The sequence below is a fragment of the Choloepus didactylus genome, chromosome 6 (genome assembly GCF_015220235.1).
Source record: "Choloepus didactylus isolate mChoDid1 chromosome 6, mChoDid1.pri, whole genome shotgun sequence".
Lineage (NCBI taxonomy): Eukaryota > Metazoa > Chordata > Mammalia > Pilosa > Megalonychidae > Choloepus > Choloepus didactylus.
Window position 1 is genome coordinate 37,853,642 of NC_051312.1, and position 21,355 is coordinate 37,874,996.

Consider the following 21,355-nt stretch of genomic DNA (forward strand, 5'->3'; position numbering starts at 1 on the left):
ACATACTTAGCTTCTTGGTGGAGCCACCACAGTGACATCCAGAAAGGTTACATCATTCTGCCTCCTCATCAACAGTAAATAGGCACATCCCTCTCTCCATGTTTTCTCTGGCACTTTTACCTCTATTTATATTTTTTCCTACAATCTTAAAGAGATATATTCACATAATGTAGAGTCATCCACAGTGTACAATCAGTTTTCACAGCATCATCACATAGTTATACATTTATCACCACAGTCAGCACTTGAACATATTGATTATTATGAAAAAGTGTGTTTTTGTTTTTCTTAGTAAATAATAAAAAAGATAATAAAAATAAAAATGTCATACAATACAATATAATAGTAAGGACAAAAAACAATACCACTACCAAGAATCCCATATCCCTCCCTTATATCCCCCTCTTGTATACATTTAACTTTGGTATACAGCCTTTGCTACATTTAATGGAAGCATATTAGAATGTTATTGTTGACCATAGACTCCAGTTTGCTTTGATTATGTTTTTTTTTTTTCCAAATACCATCCCTTTTTCAGCACTCTGCATGGTTGACATTCCTTTATTCTCCCACATGTGAGAACATTTTTATATTTGTACATTTAGCAACCATCATTGGCCATTCTAGTTTTTGCCAAGTTATGCAGTCCCAGTCTTCATCATCTATCTTTACCTCTGGTGTCGTACATTCCCCTATCCCATCTCTTTCAGCTTTACTCACAGACATCTTTGTTCCATGTACTTAAAGTATTGTGCTACCCTTACACAGTATTATGCTACCTATTTCTGGATCTATACAATCAATCCTGCTGAACATTTCTCTAGTCGTTCAGCATCAAATGCCTGATCTCTACCCTCTTTTTGTCTCCTAGTAGCCTGTGTTATCAGCTTTTAACTCTCAAAGTTTGCTCATTAGTGTTATTTCATATTAGTGAGACCATATAGTATTTGTCCTTTTGTTTCTGGCTAACTTCACTCAATGTAATGTCCTCAAGTTTCATCCATGGCCTTGGCGGGCATATTGGCTCCCTCTGCTGTGGGCCGGATCAGCGACGCGCTCTTCTCGGAGCCACTCACCACATGGTAGAGCCTGGTGCCACCGCCGACTCTTGCTCCGGAGCCACCTTGCAGTGACCACTGCCACACCCTGCCCTGTGGCCACTGCCACCGCCAACAGCTGTTTCACAGCCGCCTCAGGAAAAGCTGTAGGATTAGGCAACAATCTTCAATGAGTAAATATTTTCCTCAACAGTAGCCAGTCAGAGCCAGAATTCTGAAGTTTATCTTCTGTCAGTGGAAGCCTCTACCATTCCAAGAGTTGAGTTGTTATTTGCACTGTAGTTGGAACCATCGACCTTCTCTGGGTCCAGATTCCAAGGCAGTACTTTCTATGCTTCCTGTTGCTCATCTAATGAGAATTTTGTTTGATTGCAGTAAATCAGTTGAAAACCGGAAAACTAGATCATTCTCAAGCTTCTGTGGTGTTCCTGGTCACACATTTATGGAGTTTCTGAAGGGCAGTGGAGATTACGGCCAGGCACAGAATGACCTCTATGCAGACAAGTGAACTGCAGAAACTTGTTACTACTCCACCAAGAAACCCCCATAAGAGTGGTTAACCTGAACACAGAAGTGTTGAATTGAAATCCACAGAGCATTTTACAAGAGTTCTGACCTGGATGGGGTAAACCTCAGTGCACTTCTTTATATTGCCTCAGTAGTCTAGATTGAAGAATTGCTGCTTCTTGTTAGGAGGTTCATTTCATTCCATTACTCCCAACTTCATACTCAAAGCACTGAGGATTTCAAGTGGAGTATATTGAAGTAGACTTCAGTTTCTCTACATCATTTCTGTATTCAATTTTTTAAATTCCTTCATAACCTTTTGAGTGTTTTTTAACTAAATTAACATGGCTCAAATGAACCACCCAGCTCCTGTGGAAGTCACATACAAGAACATGAGATTTCTTATCACACACAATCCGACCAATGCAACCTTAAGCAAATTTATAGAGGAACTTAAGAAGTATGGAGTTACCACAATAGTAAGAGTATGGGAAGTGACTTATGATACTGCTCTTTTGGAGAAAGAAGGCATCCATGTTCTTGATTGGCCTTTTGATGATGGTGCACCACCATCCAACCAGATTGTCAATGATTGGTTAAGTCTTATAAAAATTAACTTTTGTGAAAAACCTGGTTGCTGCATTGCTGTTCATTGTGTTGCGAGTCTTGGGAGAGCTCCAGTGCTGTTGCCCTAGCATTGATTGAAGACGGAATGAAATATGAAGATGTAATATAGTTCATAAGACAAAAGTGGTGTGGAGCTTTTAACAGCAGGCACCTTTTGTATTTGGAGAAGTGCCGTCCTAAAATGAGGCTGCGTTTCAAAGACTCCAATGGTCACAGAAACAACTGTTGTACTCAATAAACTGGGTACCTGATGCTATTGCCTTGGAATTGGAACTTGAGAGAGGAAGGATCTAATTTGTCATACATATTTGTCATATATATGTGTTGGTGAATAAGTCTAATGAAGCTTCCATAGGAATATTGTAAAGCAGCTTTACCATGCTATGAGTTTGACAGAATTGCAACCTCTGTGTTTGGGTTACAATCAGCCTATTTGGACACTTAGCAAAAGATTCTTACTGGTCAGCTTTTCAAATGGGCTTATCATTTGTAACAATTGACCTTTCCTGAAATCATGCAGTATTGAGTTGTCTTCCTTAAATCTCTTCCCATGCCAGAATCTTATCAATACATAAAAAATTTAAGGAGATTAGGTGCTAAAATACCCAGCACAAAACTGGTATTATATTTTTAGTATCATACAGAACTTTAAGTCTCACGAACTATGAACATTCGAGACTTTATGTGGTTTATTCTTTCAGTCATTTCAAACATTGAAACTAGGGTCTCTGTAGTTATTTGCCTGTTCACTTTGTTTACATCTCCCACATTTGTACCAGTATACATGAGGTTTGCTCAGCCATGGAATTTTGTTGGCTTTTAATGTCTTATTTATAAATCTCATTTTGTGACATTAGAGAAAACCTCCATTTTGAAAATCTACATTGTACAGAAGCACATGCCTTTCATGTCTCTAGACAAAAAAGCCTTACAGTTAATTTAATGTTTGCACTTTGGGGTGCAACTTAACTGGGAGGGCCTAACAGATGAATGGGAGGGGGCTATTAAATATTTTAGTAAAATGTTGCTTTTGTCTTGTGCAGAACATGCAGAATATGCTCTTTAATTTGGTAAATATTTTTTTAAAAGGTACAGATACTTTGTTAGGGTAGCTACAATAATACTTAATCAAAATTTCTGAAATTTTTGTAATTTTTTCCCATATCTATTGGAAGTTGTTTACCAACCATTATTTTTGTTCAAAGTGTGATTTTTTTTTTCCTTCTCTTCCCAACCTCTCATGCAAAAAAGAAAGTAGGTTTCTGCTAATGATTCAGCAGACATCTAATATTTTGTATGTCTTTTCAGCTATGTAACTTAATATTTGGATATTTGATAATTTGTTTTATTATGTAATTGATAAAATGGTGATGTGTATTAATGTTAGTTCAACCATATATTTATAATGTCTGGGAATGTGTGATTATAGTTCTGTGGGAGAAATAATTTGTCAGTGTTCACCGGCTTGTAAAAACCTAGTGTGAGAGCTTAAACATCTAAATAAATAATGAACTGCATTTATTAAAAAAAAAAAAAGACTTCACTCAACATAGTGTCCTCAGGGTTCATCCGTGTTATTATATGTTCCATGTCTTGTTCTGTCTTACAGCTGCATAATATTCCATCATGTGTATTTACTGCAGTTTGTTTATCCACTTGTCCATTGATGGACATTTGGGCTGCTTCCGTCTCTTGGCAATCATGAATAATGCTGCAATTAACATTGGTTTACAAATGTCCATTTGTGTCTTAGCTTTCAGTTCCTTTCAGTATATACCTGGCAATGGAATAGCTGGGTCTTATGGCAAATCTATACTTAGCTTCCTGAGGAACCTCCACACTGCCTTCCAGCATGGTTGCACTATTCTACATTCCCACCAGCAATGAATGAGTGTGCCTCTTTCTCCACATCCTCTCCAGCACTTTTCATTTTCTGTTTTTTGTATAATGGCTAGTCTGATAGGTGTGAGATGGTATCTCATTGTGGTTTTGATTTGCATTCCCCTAATAGCCAGTAAAGTTATGCATTTTTTCATGTTTTTGAGCCATATGTATTTCCTCTTCAGAAAAGTGCCTGTCCATGTCTTTTGCCCATTTTTTAATTTGGTTGTTTGTCTTTCTGTTGTTGAGTTGCAGGATTGTTTTATATATTTGGGATATTAAACCTTTATCTGATATGTGGTTTCCAAATATTGTCTCCCATTGTGTAGGCTGCCTTTTTACTATTCTAACAAAGTCCTTTGATGTACAAAAGTGTTTGATTTTGAGGAGATCCCATTTGTCTATTTGTTCTTTGGTTGCTTGCACTTTGGGTGTAAGGTCTAGGTAACCACTGCCTATCACAAGATCTTTAAGATAGTGCCCTACATTTTCTTCTAAGAGTCTTATGGTCTTAGCACTTATGTTTAGGTCTTGGATTCAATTAGAGTTAATTGTTGTATAAGGTGTGAGGTAGGAGTCCTCTTTCATTCTTTTGGAAATGGATAGACAGTTCTCCAAACAGCATTTACTGAAGAGGCTGCTCTGTCCCAATTGATTTGGCTTGACTGCCTTACCAAAGTTCAGTTGTCCGTAGATGTGAGAGTCTATTTCGGAACGTTCAACTCGATTCTATTGGTCAGTATCTCTGTCCTTACGCCAGTACCATGCTGTTTTGAGCACTGTAGTTTTGTAATATGCTTCAAAGTCAGGTAGTGTGAGACCTCCCACTTCGTTCTTCTTTCTCAAGATAATTTTGGCTATCAGGGCACCTTGCCCTTCCAAATAAATTTGGTTATTAGTTTTTCTATTTCTGCAAAGTTGTTGGAATTTTAATTGGTATTGCATTGAATCTATAAATCAGTTTAGGTAGAGCTGACATCTTAATTATATTTAGTCTTCCAATCTGTGAACACAGTATGTTCTTCCATTTTTTATGGTCCTGTTTGATTTCTTTTAGCAGTTTCTTGTAATTTTCTTTGTATAGATCTTTTGTGGCCTTCATTAAGTTTATCCCTAAATACTTGATTCTTTGGGTTGCTACTGTAAATGGACTTTTATTTTATTTCTTGCTCTTGTTGCACATTACTGGTGTGTAAGAACACTACAGATTTTTGTGTATTGATCTTGTAGCCTGCCACTTTGCTGTATTCATTGATTAGCTCTAATAGCTTTGCTGTAGATTTTTCTGGATTTTCTACATGTAGAATCATGTCATCTGCAAATAGTGAAAGTTTTACTTCTTTCTCTCCAATTTGGATGAATTTATTTACTTTTCTTGCCTGATTGCTGTAGCTAGAGCTTCCAGCACAATGCTGAATAACAGTGGTGACAGTGGGCATCACTGTCTTGTTCCTGATCTTAGAGGGAAAGCTTTCAGTCTCTCTCCATTGAGTATGATGTTAGCTGTGGGTTTTTCATATATATTGTCTTTATCATATTGAGAAAATTCCCTTCTAATCATACCCTTTGAAGTGTTTTCATCTAGAAAGGATGTTGAATTTTGTCAAGTGCTTTTTCTGCATCGATCGAGATGATCATCTGGTTCTTTTGCTTTGATTTATTCATGTGGTGTATTACATTATTTGATTTTCTTATGTTGAACCAGCCTTGCATAGCTGGAATAAACTCCACTTGGTTGTGGTGTATAATTCTTTTAATGTGCTGCTGGATTCGATTTGTGAGTATTTTGTTGAAGATTTTTGCATCTATATTCATTAAAGAGATTGGTCTATAATTTTCTTTTTTTGTAATACCTTTGTCTGATTTTGGTATTAGGGTGATGTTGGCTTCATAGAATGAGTTGGGTACTTTTCCCTCCTCTTCAATTTTTTTGAAGATTTGAGAAGGATTGGTATTCATTCTTTCTTGAATGTTTAGTAGAATTCACATATGAAGCCATCTGTTCCTGGGCTTTTCTTTTTTGGAAGCTTTTTAATGACTGACTCAATCTCTTTGCTTGTGGTTGGTATGTTGAGGTCCTCTATTTCTTCTCAGGTCAATGTTGGTTGTTTATGCTTTTCTAGGAAGTTCTCCATTTCATGTAACTTGTCCAGTTTATTAGCATATAGTTACCCATAGTCTCTTCTCATTATCTCCTTTATTTCTGCAGGGTCAGTAGTTATGTTTCCTTTCCCATTTCTGATTACATTTATTTGCATCTGTTCCCTTTTTTTTTTTTTTGTTAGCTTAGCTAGGGGTCCATCAATTTTGTTGATTTTCTTGAAGAACCAGCTTCTGGTTTTATTGATTCTATTGTTTTCCTGTTTTCAGTTTCATTTATTTCTGCTCTGATCTTGTTATTTCTTTCCTTCTGTTTGCTTTGGAATTTATTTGCTGTTTTGTCTCTAGTTCTTCCAGGTGGACAGTTAATTCCTCAATTTTTGCTGTCTCTTCTCTTTTAATATAGGCATTTAAGGCAATAAATTTCCTTCTCAGCACCACCTTTGCTGCATCCCATAAGTTTTGATACGTTGTGTTTTCATTGTCATTTGCCTCAAAGTATTTACTAATTTATCTTGTAATTTCTTCCTTTACCCACTTGTTTTCTAAGAGTTTGTTATTTAGTCTCCATATGTTTGTGAATTTTTCAATCATCTGCCTGTTATTTATTTCCAACTTCATTCCATTATGATCTGAGATAGTGTTTTTTATAATGTCAATATTTTAGAATTTGTTGAGGCTTGCTTTGTGACTCAGCATGTGGTCTATCCTCAAAAATGTTCCGTGAGCACTTGAGAAGAATGTTTACCCTGTTGCTGTGGGGTGTAGTGTTCTATAAATGTCTGTCAAGTCTAGTTCATTTATCATACGATTCAACATCTCCAATTCCTTGTTGATTGTCTGTCTAGATGTTCTATCCATTGAAGAAAGCGATGTATTGAAGTGTCCACCTATTATTGTGGAGTTATTGACTTCTCCTTTCAGTGTTCTCAGTGTCTGCCTCATGAATTTTGGGGCACTCTGGTTTAGTGCATAAATGTTTATGATTGTTATGTTTTCTTGATGAATTGGCCCTTTTATTAATATATAGTGTCCTTCTTTGTCTCTTTTAATTGTTTTACTTTTGAAATGTACTTTGTCTGATGCTAATATAGCTACTTCCACTTTTTTCTGGTTGCTATTTGCATGAAATGTCTTTTTCCAACCTTTCACTTTCAGCCTATTTTTGTCCCTGTGTCAAAGGTGAGTTTCTTGGAGACAGCATATAGATGGGTCCTGTTTTTTAATCCGTTCTGCCAGTCTGTGTCTTTTTATTGGGGGTTTAATCCATTAACATTTAGTGTTATTACTGTAAGGGCAGTACTTTCTTCTATCATTTTGTCATGTCTTATTTTTTCCTCTCTCTTTTTACCCTTCCTGATAATCTTCATTTCTACATTCTTCTCCAAACCTCTTTCTCTTGTCATTTCCTATCAGCCTGTAGCACTCCCTTTAGTATTTCCTGTAGCTCCAGTCTTGTATTTACAAACTCTCTCAGTGTCTGTTTTTCTGAAAATATTTTCATCTCTCCCTCATTTTTGAAGGACAGTTTTGCTGGGTATAGAATTCTTGGTTGACAGTTCTTCTCTTTCAATATGTTAAATATATTATACCACTGTCTTCTCACCTCCATGGTTTCTGTGGAGAAATCTGTAAATAGTCTTATTGAGCTTCCCATATATGTGATGGATTCCTTTTCTCTTGCTGCTTTCAGAATTCTCTGTTTGTATTTGACATTGGACAATCTGATCAGTAAGTGTCTTGGAGTATGTCTGTTGGGGTCTATTCTGTTTGGGGTGCACTGTACTTCTTAAATCTCTAATTTTCTGTCTTTCATAAGTGTTGGGAAATTTTCAGTGATTATTTTTTCTATTATTCTTTCTGCCTCTTTCCCCCTCTCTTCTCCATCTGGAACACCCATAACATGTATGTTTGTGCATTTTGTGTTATCACTCAGCTCCCTAAGACTCTGCTCATAGTTTTCCATTCTTTTCACCATCTGTTCTTTCATGTGTGTGAATTCAGATGCCTGGCCTTCCATTTCACTGATCCTTTCTTCTGCCTGTTCAGATCTACTGTTGTATCCCTCCATTGTCTTTTTCATCTCCTCCATTATGCCCTTCATACCCATAAGTTCTGTCGTTTGTTTTTTCAAGTTTATGAATTCTTCTTTATGGTCATCCAGTGTCCTTATATCCTTCATCTCTTTTGCTATGTTTTCCCTCAGTTCATTGATTTGGTTTTTGAATTGATTTAGATTTGTTTGAACATCTCCAATTAGTTCTTCCTTCAGCTCATTGAATTGATTTAGCAATAATTGCTTCAACTCCTGTATCTCAGTTGAACTATTAGCTTGTTCCTTTGGCTGATACATATTTTTGTGTTTTCTAGTATGGCTCATTGTCTTAAGCTGTCTAGGCATCTGATTTTCTTGATTAGTTTATTCAGGATCTTGTTTTCACTCTTTTACCTAGGATTTTCTTGTTGGTTGGCTTTGTTCTCTAAACTTTGATCTTTAGTTCAGCTTATTCTAGACTTTTACTTAGATTCTGTTTAGTTCATCAGAGTTTTTCACATCTTGCTTTTCTCTTTCTTGCCCTGCCTTTTTGTGTGGTGATCTCCTCAGATATTGTCAACCCTCATCAGGTTTTCCTAATCCAGAGAGGCCCAGGTCTCAGGAGGAGGGTATAGAGTTTCCTTGAAAATGAGACCCTCCTGTGAGGCCTTTAGACTCTGTGCTTCTTCTATGCTGTCCAGCAGGTGGTGCTTGCCAGCCTGCAGTCCCCACCCCTCACCCCCCTGCCCCAGTGTAAGGAGGTGGGGAACCTTTAGTCCTCCAGGTGAGCTTAACCCAGTCCAGGACATGGCTGACTGAAGCTACTTAATGAATTCCAAACCCTGAGATCTGAGTTCCCAAAAAGGCTAGGAAATTATGGTATTTAGCAAATTTTCTGTGCGAGTAGACTTATTGCTTTGTCTCTCAGAGCTATCTTATCTTGCCTGAGCCCAAATTGCAAGTCTTTGAGGCTTTCTGTAGTGGGTTCTTAGTGTAATTGTTTTAGAAAAAGAAAAAAAAATTAAAAAAAAAAAGGAAGGGCCCAGTATGGACTATTTACTGTCTTTGCAGATCTAAGGGGCTATTTAAATGCTAAAAGACCAGGAGTTGAGGGTGATTAAGGAGCGATCAAGAAAGCAGAGAAGCTGGCTTTTCAGACAAGGGCTCTCCCTCCCTGGATTTATATATGTGTCTGATTCTGTTTCAGCCTTGCCCTTCTCCATATTATGTTCACCTGACTCCAAGAAGTCTCATTTTTTTTGTTTTTTTTTTATTTTGTTATATATATGTGTGTGTGTGTGTGTGTGTGTGTGTGTGTGTGTGTATATAGTGTGTGTGTGTGTGTGTGTGTGTGTGTGTGTGTATATATATATATATATATATATATATAATTTTTTTTTTTTTTTGCTGTTTTGCTAGCCTAGCCCTATCTCCTCTCTGCTGGGCTGACTGCTCCCAGATTTTCTGGTGTCTGCTCTCAGTTTGTCTATGGTTGCCACTTTGGTTCTCCCTCCTAGTTCCCAGCAGGGACAGCCCCTCCTCCCTCAGGATTGTGCCTGGCATGGAGGGGCACAGGCCTCCTGGCTGTGAGAACTTACAGATTTCGCTGATCTCAGCTGTTCCACACATTCATGGGTGTTGTATGGAGTTTGTCCAATCTCAGTTTCCTCTGTGGTGTATGGTCCATGCAGTTCCTGGCTTTCTACCAACTGCCCTGGAGGAGTAACTACAGCCTAAACCTCAGCAATGGCTCTTGAATACCCCCATCTAACATTGGCTTGTATAAGGTTCCACACCTGGTATAAATATTTCCAGTCACAATTTGAATCTGAAATATTACAACACTGTTCTGTATCTTGTCTCAAGTCTATCCTTCTGAAAGAAACTTGCCATCTGCTTCTTATGACTTCATTCATTCTTCCTCTGCATTTTTTTTCAGATTATTCTTCCTCAGATTCCACTTTCTTTTTGCTCAGAAACCTTCAATGGCTCTAGAATGCATGTATGATAAAAGTTTATTGACCTTAGCCAGGTGTCTAAGACTTTTAACTTTACCATATATCAAATATCGAAACCAGTTAATGGAATCACCTAAACCCATCTCACAAATTTTGCCCGCACACTCTTACTTAAGTAAACTCAATAAGCAAGAAAGCAAGGATTCTTTTTATTTTTCTTCTTCACAAGCTTACACAAATCACACCTGTCAAATATAAGTTAAAGTATTACTCTTCTATAAAGTCTTCCCTGATCATTAAAGTATGATGTGTCCTCTACCTCTTTACAAATGCAGGATGGCAATTTTTAATGTGTATATATATATATATATGTATATATATTCCAAACCAGACTGAAAGATCCATGCAGTCAGCAATCACGTCTCAAATTCTTTAGTTACCCATGAATTGTAACACTACATTTTGTTTTCAATAAATATCTGATATCTAAATAGTATTGTGTTGTAGTCCTGTATTTGATATTTTAACAATGCATGGGCTTTGTGTTGTTCTTTTTATTCTTTTCCTTTACAAAAGCATAATAGCGTATCTGGTGACTTCATTTAAAATGGAATATGTGAATAATGTTTATTAACAAGCAATTACGGAATTCAATACCCAGCCCTCTCAAGGTGAGGCACTGACTCTTGTTGTTTGATAAATCCAGGCCCCATTTAGTATTTCCTGAGAGAAACTACATCAGTTCCTTTGTTTTCTTTAAAGAATGGAAAGACATTTCCACAGAGAATATAAAATCATTTTCTAATCATTGAACTACTTTGAGTAAATAGCTCTGGTTTCTCCATTGTATATTCAGATGAATTTCTAATTCTTAACATGGACTAGACATATTTTCCCCTTGGTAAAACAACAAAAAACTTGCATTTGAAATTTTAAGCAGATTTCAATGCAGAAGTTTCCCATATGCTGATTTATCTAAGATTCTTATGGGTAAGCTCATCTACCTCCTTCATTGTATGAGGGTGATGAATTATATAAAATAAGTTTTATTAAATACCTTTTCTCTTTCCTCTTTTTTTCAACTCTACCCCTTTCATAATTTTGTCAACCTCAGAATCATCCTGTTGCCAATTACACTCAAATATGAAAATCCTCCTGAGCCACAGTCTCCCATTTATGGCTGCTCAGGAGACATATGTTCCAAGACTCCTTGTCAACACTTCAAACAGAACTCATTTCTCACCAAATAAATGTTCTCCTTTCCTTCCTGTCACCTATTCTATTTCTGATAATGGCACCACTTTTTCAGGTTACCAAGTTTTAAAACAGCAACAACTTGGAACCACTTTTGATTACTCCCTCTTCCTTACATCTCACATCCAATCTCATTTAAGATCCTGTGACTTTATCATCACAATTCCAGCATTTATCCATCCATCTATCCATCCACCCACACATTCATCCACCCAACCAACCATATCTGTATCCATGCATCTCCTCTTTGACCCTTTCATTGCTCTGACTGCAGTAGAGAAAATGATTACCTTTACCTAGACTAGTGTAATAGTCTTTAACCAGTTCTGCTTGGATTTCCTTTTCACTCTCTATTTAATCCTGAATTCTGCTGTCAGATTATCATTCTTATAGAACACCTCTCCTCGTTCTACTACCATGGAAATGTAAACTACATGTCTATTGCACCACATCATCATCAGTTTCTAGAACATTGCTCACATTGTGGTAAGCACTCAAGAACATTTGTTCAAGGAATTAATTAATTCCATGCTCAAATACTTTCAGTGGTTCCAAATTATTTAAAAAGTTCAACTTGGCATTTAAATGTTTTATAATATTTATAATTACAGGCTGGCAATGGTAGAAACTATGATTATGATGATAATAAGGACTGGATAACAATTTAAATAAGTTACTACAAAAGAAAGGCATCAATGTGTAACTAAGAGATACTCAAACAATATTGGTGTCTTGCAATTATTTTCCAGAGTTTAATTTCACACTATTGCATAGAGTATTTTTAATTCTGTTACTAATAAAAATAAATATACTATTTAATTTTTAAGCTCTTTACAAGTGTACAACCCTATGATGTAAGTTTCATTATATATATTTTACAAATAAGGAAAACAGACATACTGATGAAATAATTAGTCCACAGTCACCTACCTAGCAAGAGATAGAGCCAGGATTCAAAATACTTTTAATTAATCATTTTATGTGGTTTCTCATTTTCTTTATACAGAGGAGGGACAATACGCTAAGCTTTAAAGAATCAATATTTCATAGAATTTTCTGGAAAAGAATTGTTTACTTGCAAATAGGTAGATTTCTCTCCATTGGAATGAAGGCTTCCATCTACCTCTGAAGGAGCCAAAGAGACTCACAACAATGTCTATCTGCAGGTGTGAATTGAAGCCTGATGTAAGGGACGATGACTGCAAACCCCAGTACAAACAAAACATAGTCCTTCATCCCCCCAAGTCATAAAAATGACAAAGTGTTTAAATGAGTTCATAAATATCTAGAAATACTTCTATTTCCACATAATTGCTACACATATCTAGAGACCCCTCTTAAACCAAATTGGAGCTACCAAGTTAGCAAGGAACTCCTACAGACTCTGACATTTCCTCTTCTCATACCTTTCACCTCTTCCTGCTTCTTTAATAGATGACAGAGTGGCCTGCTAGAATTGAGGGTCCCAGAGAAGGCACCTCCTCCTTGACTCCACTGCTACTTTGTGCACTGCTTGATCTCTTGAAAATTGTGAACCCTGGAGAGAAGCATTTTTTTATTTCCCTTTTAGCCTGGATGAACTACAAATGGAACTTAAGGGAAGAAATATTTTTAATGTATTTCCCCCCTTTCATAGCCTCTATGGCAGCCCACAGATTGAGGGCTAATGCACTTAGAAGGGGAGAGAAATCATCTCTGTGTGTGTACTCCTATGACATTTTGATCAGAGCACTGGGTGGAAAGGCAGGAGGGGCATCTTCTAAGCTACCTTTTTAAAGGCATACCTTTGCTGTGCTCTTTAGGAAGCTCAGTAGACCTATTTGCAGTCAGCCAGGAAAGGACTGTAAGACTAATCTGACCCAAAAGTACACATTTGTCAGATGTGGGTATAATATCTCTAAAATTTAATATATTCCTACATTTAATTTTTAAATAGTTCTTTCTGTTTTCATTTAATGAAAATGTCATGTTTTGCTTCAAATTCTTCTTAGGGGTTGCTTGCCTTGGTTTATTTGTTTGTTTATAGAATCAGAAAGTATTTTAGAGTTGGAAAGGACCGAAAAGATCTTCTAAGCTGTTATGAATATTTCTTCAGCAGAAAGTTTTCTTTGAATTAAAACTTATTCCAAAACCCAACATGGAAAATAAATCATCAGAGTTGCTTTCAATGAAGTAGGGTGAGAGAGTCTGTTCCCTTACCCGTTTCCCCAGTCCTAGGAGGCCCCAGAAGGTGCTCTACAAAGCCTACTTTAAATACTGTTGAATTGATCCAGCCTTTTCTGGAGCAAGGCACAGAGGAATTGAAGTGGTTCATAAGATTATACCACTAGTTGACAGCACAGTTAACTGTAAATTGCAGGTGTTTGGTTCTCATTCCTTTCTTTGAGGTTGAGTTAAATCTCTTGGTCTAGGGGAAAGAAAAAATACTTAAAATGGAGAACCTTTTAAATAGAAAGGAAAACAAAATGGTTAATTCATCTCATGTCTTGGCTATAACCAATTATCTTGGGACAGGAAAATGTTTCTCATTCATAAATAGGAATTTATTTAAAGCACAGTGGAAATGATGTGCTGATGACAGATTTTGCCTTCCTTCAGTAAAATTGTTTATGAGTTATATCAGCCTGTTGTTACTGTGGATTATCAGGCTAAATTCCCTCTGAGAAACTGTATGAAACACCACTTAAGAGTTTGGGCCACTGAAGGGCAGTGAAACCGGGTTATTTATTCACAAATTTGAATTTATTTTTCATTCGCTGAGGGTCCCTTCTGGGGCTTTAACTATCTGGTCCCTCTGAATTGTCCAGTGTGCAGGCCATGCCCTCAATCATGTCCAAAGAATACCTAATACAGAGAGATGTGGGGAAAACAGCCATCAGCCTGGATGGGAGCTATCTGCACTGAATTCCTAGGTATGCAAAGTGGATAGGGGCAGATATTATAAACATTTGCTGTGCTTCTTTACTTCCATCCTTCTTTTTCCTTTCTTTCCATTCTCTTACAATAACTATTGAGTATCCACAATAAGCCAAGTACTGTGTGTGATGGTTAATTCATGTGTCACCTTGCCTGGGTTATGGTTTTCAGTTGTTTGGTTAAGCAAGCTCTGACCTGATTGTTATGTGATAATGTTTCATAGATGAATTTGCGTGTATGGTCAGTTGATTGCACCCATGATCAACAAAGAAGATTGTTCTCAGCAATGACGGGAGTCTTCTTCTGCAATCACTTGAAGATCATAAAGCCAGAACAGAGGATTTTAGAAGCCAGAATGAAGATTTCTATCTCACAGCCAGACAGTTTCTCCTAGGGAATTCAACACCAACCTTCATCAATTTCTAATTTGAGATCTGTCTAGTGGAATTTGGACTTGCCAATCCCCACAGTCATGTAAGCCAATTCCTATAATAAATCTCTCAATATTTACATATATATGCCTACATATAAAAATATATCTCATTGGTTCCATTTCTCTGGAGAATGCTGACTAATACACTGTGCTAAGCACGAGGGATAATTAAGTGTGCATAGTTCCAGACTTTTTGCATAATACATTGAGGAAAATAAACATTGATCAAATAGTCATAAAACAAATTTAAAATCAAGGCTGTGATATGTGCTAAGGAGAGACATGTAGGGATAATAGAGTTGGACCTAATCTAGGTCATAGGATAAAGATCCTGAGGAAGTAGCACTTGAACTGAGCTCTGAAAGATGATTATGTGTTACTTAGAGGAAAATGGTTAAGAAGAGCCTTCCAGTTCAGATAATTGTTGGTAGAATGAACATGGCTGATCAAAGATTGAAAGGCACCTGGAAGCAGAATTTGGCTGGGGCATAGAGTAAGAGGAGATGCAGCACAGTTTAAACTGGAGTCATAGATAAGAATCTAACCACCCAAGGACCTTCTTAGGACATGGATACAGTGATGCCATTTCTTGGTCTTAAAAACTCTGTCAGGTCCTCATCACCCACATCAGTGCTGCTTAAACGTTCTCACCCACATGCACCTTAAAAGTAGAAGAGAGAGAAGAGGTATCCTTGGTTATCTGCAGGGCCATACTTACAGTATTTCCTTTCCATGTCTTATTTTTAAGTTCATACAAAGCTAATGCTCTCTACATTTAATATTAATCCATATCAACTTTGCTAATCATTTGAATACTAAATTATATTTGGTTTTGAAAATTTGATACAGGTAAAATACCAAGCAACATAACTGATGGGTGTTTTATTATTAGATAAAATGGTTAAAATCTCAAACTTTATTAGAGTGTAGGGAAGTCAGGACCAAGTACAAGGTTTTTCCTTACTGAGTACAAACTTTTCCTTTAGTGAGTACAAGCTTTTTCCATACTGATTGGATGACCATATTACCTAATTCCCAGAGAGGTTTTAAGAATTTAATTGGAGTATGCAGTATTTGGCACAGATCCAGCACAATCAACACTCTATCCATGAAATTTACTATTTCTATTATAATAATGTCATTATTATTATAATTTTGCAAACCATCATTAATACAATTTTTGTTATACTAATTTATTTGAGCCATAGTCATGGGAGGGGAATGAATTTACAAATATTGGAGCCTGATCAAGAGCATGATAGCAAGCCGCAGTAGGGAATGTGGGTTCATCTCTCCGAGAACTCGTGTTCATACACAAGTAGATATCCTAAGATTGTTTCCAACTCAGTGTCTAATGGGTCTGGATATACATTGCCTTAGGGTCTGACAGTGCTAAACCCAACAAAGCTGGTGCTGAGAAAACAGCAGGAAGAATTGCCTCTGGCACAGCATATACTAATAGAGAACACTGATAGGAAGTGGGGAGCAGAGCGAGGATTTACTAATGATGAACCTCCTGCAAGAAGGGGAGGGATCAGGGAGAGATGAGCTGAACTGCTGATCAGGCACAGGGAGGCCAGCTGTGGGAGGTTAATGGAACATTAGGAGAAGAGAGAAATCCAGAGGCAGCCAGCTGCTACCTACAATGGTTGCTTTGAGTCATCAGATTCCCAACCACCATGCACAACAGAAAGTCTCAGCTGGAGACGAAGTAATGACCCACCGGGCAGGCTTTGCTGAGTGGGCAGTAACACAGGCATGTGGCGGCCCGAGTTCCAAAATGCTGTGTGCTAATTCATCAGGTCCTGTGCCACTTTGTCTCATCCCCACACAGTGTCAGGCATCCTCTCTCCCACAGGATGGAACATGGTCCTAAGGAATTTCACTTAAGAAAGGGGCTTCAAGTGTCCTGTGCAGTCCTGTTATAGCCCCCTGTGCCGGTTTAAATGTATTATGTCCCCCAGAAAAAGCCATATTCTTTGATGCAATCTTCTGGGGCAGACAGAATAGTGGGGATTAAGTTGGAATGTTTGAATTAGGTTGTTTGCATGGAGATGCGCCCCACCCAACTGTAGATGATAGGATATTTCCATTGAGGCATGGCCCCACCCATTCAGGGTGGGCCTTGATCAGTGGAGCCATATAAAACATGCTGACTCAAAGAGATGGAACAGAGTGCAGCTGTGAGTGACGTTTTGAAGAAGAGCAAGCTTGCTAGAGAAGAATGTCCTGGGAGAAAGCCATTTTGAAACCAGAACTTTGGAGCAGACGCCAGCCACGTGCCTTCCCAGCTAACAGAGGTTTTCTGGACGCCATTTGCCATCCTCCAGTGAAGGTACTTGATTACTGATGTGTTACCTTGGACACTTTATGGCCTTAAGACTGTAACTGTATACCCAAATAAACCCCTTTTTTATAAAAGCCAGTCCATCTCTGGTGTTTTGCATTCTGCAGCATTAGCAAACTAGAACAGATTTTGGTACCGAGAGTGGGGTGCTTTTTGCTGCTGAGTTTGCAAATACCAAACATGTTGGAATGGCTTTTTAAATGGATAATGGGGAGTTTCTGGAAGAATTGTGAGGAGCTTGTTAGAAAAGGCCAAAACTGCTTTAAAGAGACTGTTTGTGGAAATATGGACTCTAAAGATACTTCTGATGAGGACTTGAGCAGAAATGATGAATATGTTGTTGTAAACTGGAAGAAAGGCGATCCTTGTTTTAAAGTGGCAGAGAATTTGGCAAAATTGAGTCCTGGTGTCAGTTGGAAGGAAGAATTTAAAAGTGACAACCTGGAATACTTAGCTGAGGAGATCTCCAGACTACCTGTGGAGGATATACCCTGGCTTCTCCTTGCAGCTTATAGTAAAATGCGAGCGGAAAGAGATAAACTTAGAACTGAACTCTTGGGTTCAAAGAAACCAGAAGCTGATGGCTTTGAAAATTACGAGCTTCCAGGGGGTGGAATCCCAGAAGCTACAGCCCAACGTGAGGATGTAACTGAATATGGAATCCAGCCGCCATTTCAGTACAAGCCAAGATTGGAGATGGAATTATCCAGAAAGGATTTGTGGAAACTCCTATTGTCTGATGGCTTTGACCCCTGTGTGCTTCATGCAAAGCCAACAGAATTTTTGCGAGAACTTTATAGACAGAGCCGCTGCCAGTCTGGACTGGAGGAGACAGACAAGGAACAAATTGCAGGAAAAATTTCTTCAAACACAGAGCCATGGAGGTTGAGGTCTGGAGTCAGGAGGTCTCGGGCTGGGAGAGTGGAGCAGCCCACACGCATGCAAAGGGTGAGTTTGCCCTGGAGGTCAAGGGTGGGCTTTCCACCTCGAAGCTCTGGAAGAGTTTTGCCACCCGAGGTCCCAAAGAGGGTGGAGCACATTCCCAGGGAATTGGGGAGAGCCTGGCTGCCACCACACTGTTCTGAAGGGGTTGAGCGTGTGCCCCGGAGATGGAAGGGAATCCGGGAGCTGCCCCGATGTTTGAGGAGGGTGGGGCCGAGAAGGTGGTCTCCCCAATGTGTGGAAATGTTGGAGCACTCACCTAAACGTTTGGAGAGGAAAGGGCTGCCAGAAAGGCCCTTAGGAAGGGTTAGGCTCCCGCTCTCTCAAGCCCCAAGGATGCAACGTTGTTCTATAAATGACTCTCAGACTTTGAAATCTAATGGAGTTTGTCCTGCAGGTTTTAGGAACTGTTTTGGTCCTGTTAACCCTGTTTTCCTTACTCTTTCCCCTTATGGCAATGGGAATGTTTATCCTGTGAATGTCCCTCCTTTGTATATTGGAAGCATATAACTTGTTCTAAGTCCACAGATCCAAAGCTAAAGGAGAATTGTGCCTTAGGACCCACCATGCCTGTAATTGATTTTGATGGGATCTTGTACTTAACTTTTGTTACTGAAATGATTTAACTTTTTGTGATATTGTGATGGAATGAATGTATTTTGTACTTGGAAAGAATATGTTTTTCTGGGGTCCAGGGGGTGGAATGTGCCGGTTTAAATGTATTATGTCCCCCAGAAAAAGCCATATTCTTTGATGCAATCTTCTGGGGCAGACAGAATAGTGGGGATTAAGTTGGAATGTTTGAATTAGGTTGTTTGCATGGAGATGCGCCCCACCCAACTGTAGATGATAGGATATTTCCATTGAGGCATGGCCCCACCCATTCAGGGTGGGCCTTGATCAGTGGAGCCATATAAACGTGCTGACTCAAAGAGATGGAACAGAGTGCAGCTGTGAGTGACGTTTTGAAGAAGAGCAAGCTTGCTAGAGAAGAATGTCCTGGGAGAAAGCCATTTTGAAACCAGAACTTTGGAGCAGACGCCAGCCACGTGCCTTCCCAGCTAACAGAGGTTTTCTGGACGCCATTTGCCATCCTCCAGTGAAGGTACTTGATTACTGATGTGTTACCTTGGACACTTTATGGCCTTAAGACTGTAACTGTATACCCAAATAAACCCCTTTTTTATAAAAGCCAGTCCATCTCTGGTGTTTTGCATTCTGCAGCATTAGCAAACTAGAACACCCCCATACACAGGACCTGAAGTCTCCAATGTGGATCCAGAAGGAAGGTGGTCCCTGAAATTGTATTATCATAGGCTTTTCAATAATTTAAATTGGGAATTCTCCAACTTTTATTGTCACTTTGCAACTCACATGTCAGGAACCTTTACCCCAGACATGACGGTTTCCCTTGAATAAAGGGTAAGTGAATCTTTGCTGCTTATTGGTTGGCAGTATCCATTTCTCCCTCCCAGTGAGAACCTGAACACCTTTTAAAGAGTTATCTATCTCCCATTGGATATAGTTCAAGAAGACCATACACGGTGGTCTGACCTTCTTCAGGGTAAGGACCAATCAATATGTGATCAAAACTACGCTAATCAGATGTTTGCTTTCTGGAAATTAAAACTGAAGTAGAGGGACAAAAGTACTAAGAATCTTTGGGACTTTACTAAATCCCAATAGAGAACAGACTATACCTACTAAAGACACTGTTGTTCCTTTTTCTTAGCATTCTTTTTCGCTGTCTCCATTCTTGAAAATTTCCAAGCCAGTTTCTCCAGGCTCTAATGAAATTGTGAGTGGTTACTATCTTGCCAGGTATGTTTTGGCCTTCATCCAAATAAATCTAGGAAAATGAGTAATTCTCAAGTTACTAGATTGAATCCACATCCCTTTCTTAACTATAAAAAAGTATATTTAAATTTAAGTCACTGAGAAACAATTTGGGGAACAACTTTGAGTACACACTCGTAAACAAAAATTTTATTTTGAAATAATAGCATACTTAAAGGACAGTTACAAAAATAATACTGAATCAAAACAGAGGACACCAATATACTGTCCCCACCCAGATTTACCAACTTTTTATATTTTGTGACATTTGTTACATCATCCTATTATCCATATAACTGTCTGCCTGTCTGTCTATATATCTAACTCTGTCTATTTTCTGAACATTTGAGAGTAGGTTGCATACATCATGCTTCTTGAACACTTAATATTTCCATGTGTATTTTTTAAGAACAAGAATATTCACTTATGTAACCTCATTAAGTTCTGTTATCAAGTTCAAAAAATTTAACTTTGACCTTAAGCATACAATCTGTATTCCATTTTTTTTCAATTGTCATGATGTCCTTTTTTTTATTGAGATTGTTCACAAACCATACAATTATCCGAAGATCCAAAGTGTACAATCAATTGCCCATGGTACCATAATACAGCTGTGCATCCATCACCACAATTATTTTTTTTCAATTTTTAGAACATTTTCATTACTGCAGAAAAGAAATAAAGACAAAAAAAGGAAACTCAAATCCTCCCATACCCCTAACCAGTCCCCCTCCATTGTTGACCCATAGTATTGGTATAGTAAATTTGTTACTGTTGATGAAAGAATGTTAAAATACTACTAACTCTAGTACATAGTTTGCAATAGGTATATTTTTTTCTGGATGCCCCTCTATTATTAATTTCTAGTTCTAGTGTCACCTATTTTCTTTAGTTCATGAGAGAGATTTCTAATATTTGTACAGTTAATCAAGGACATTGTCCACGACAAGATTCACTCGTTTATACATTCCCATCTTTTAACCTCCAACTTTTCTTCTGGTGACATGCATGACTCCAAGCTTCCCCTTTCCACCACATTCACAGACCATTCAGCACTGTTAAGTCATTCTCGCAACATGCTACTATCACCTCTATCCACTTGCAAATGTTTAATTTCACCCAGTTGAACATTTTGCTCATAATAAGGAACCACTCCCCATTCTTTAGCCCTGTTCTATATCCTGGTAACTTACATTCCATTTCTATGAGTTTACATATTACAACTAGTTCAAATCAGTAAGACCATACAATATTTGTCCTTATGTGTCTGACTTATTTCACTCAATATAGTACCCTCAAGGTTTCTTCATTAACCCATTTTTTTAAGACGATTTTGTTCCCACACCATACATTCTGTCCTAAGTAAACAATTGATGGTTCCCTGTACAGTCATGTATTTACATATTCACTACCCTCACCACTATCTATATAAGGACAGCTCCATTTCTTCCACAAAGAAGG

At 38.0% G+C, this 21,355-nt stretch overlaps 2 pseudogenes; both read left to right on the plus strand.

Moving 5' to 3' along the window:
• Nucleotides 1-1,909: 1,909 nt before the first annotated feature.
• LOC119537803 lies at nucleotides 1,910-2,430 on the plus strand (annotated as a pseudogene).
• A 13,984-nt stretch (nucleotides 2,431-16,414) lies between these two features.
• LOC119536907 overlaps nucleotides 16,415-21,355 on the plus strand; it is a 73,945-nt pseudogene continuing 69,004 nt past the window's right edge.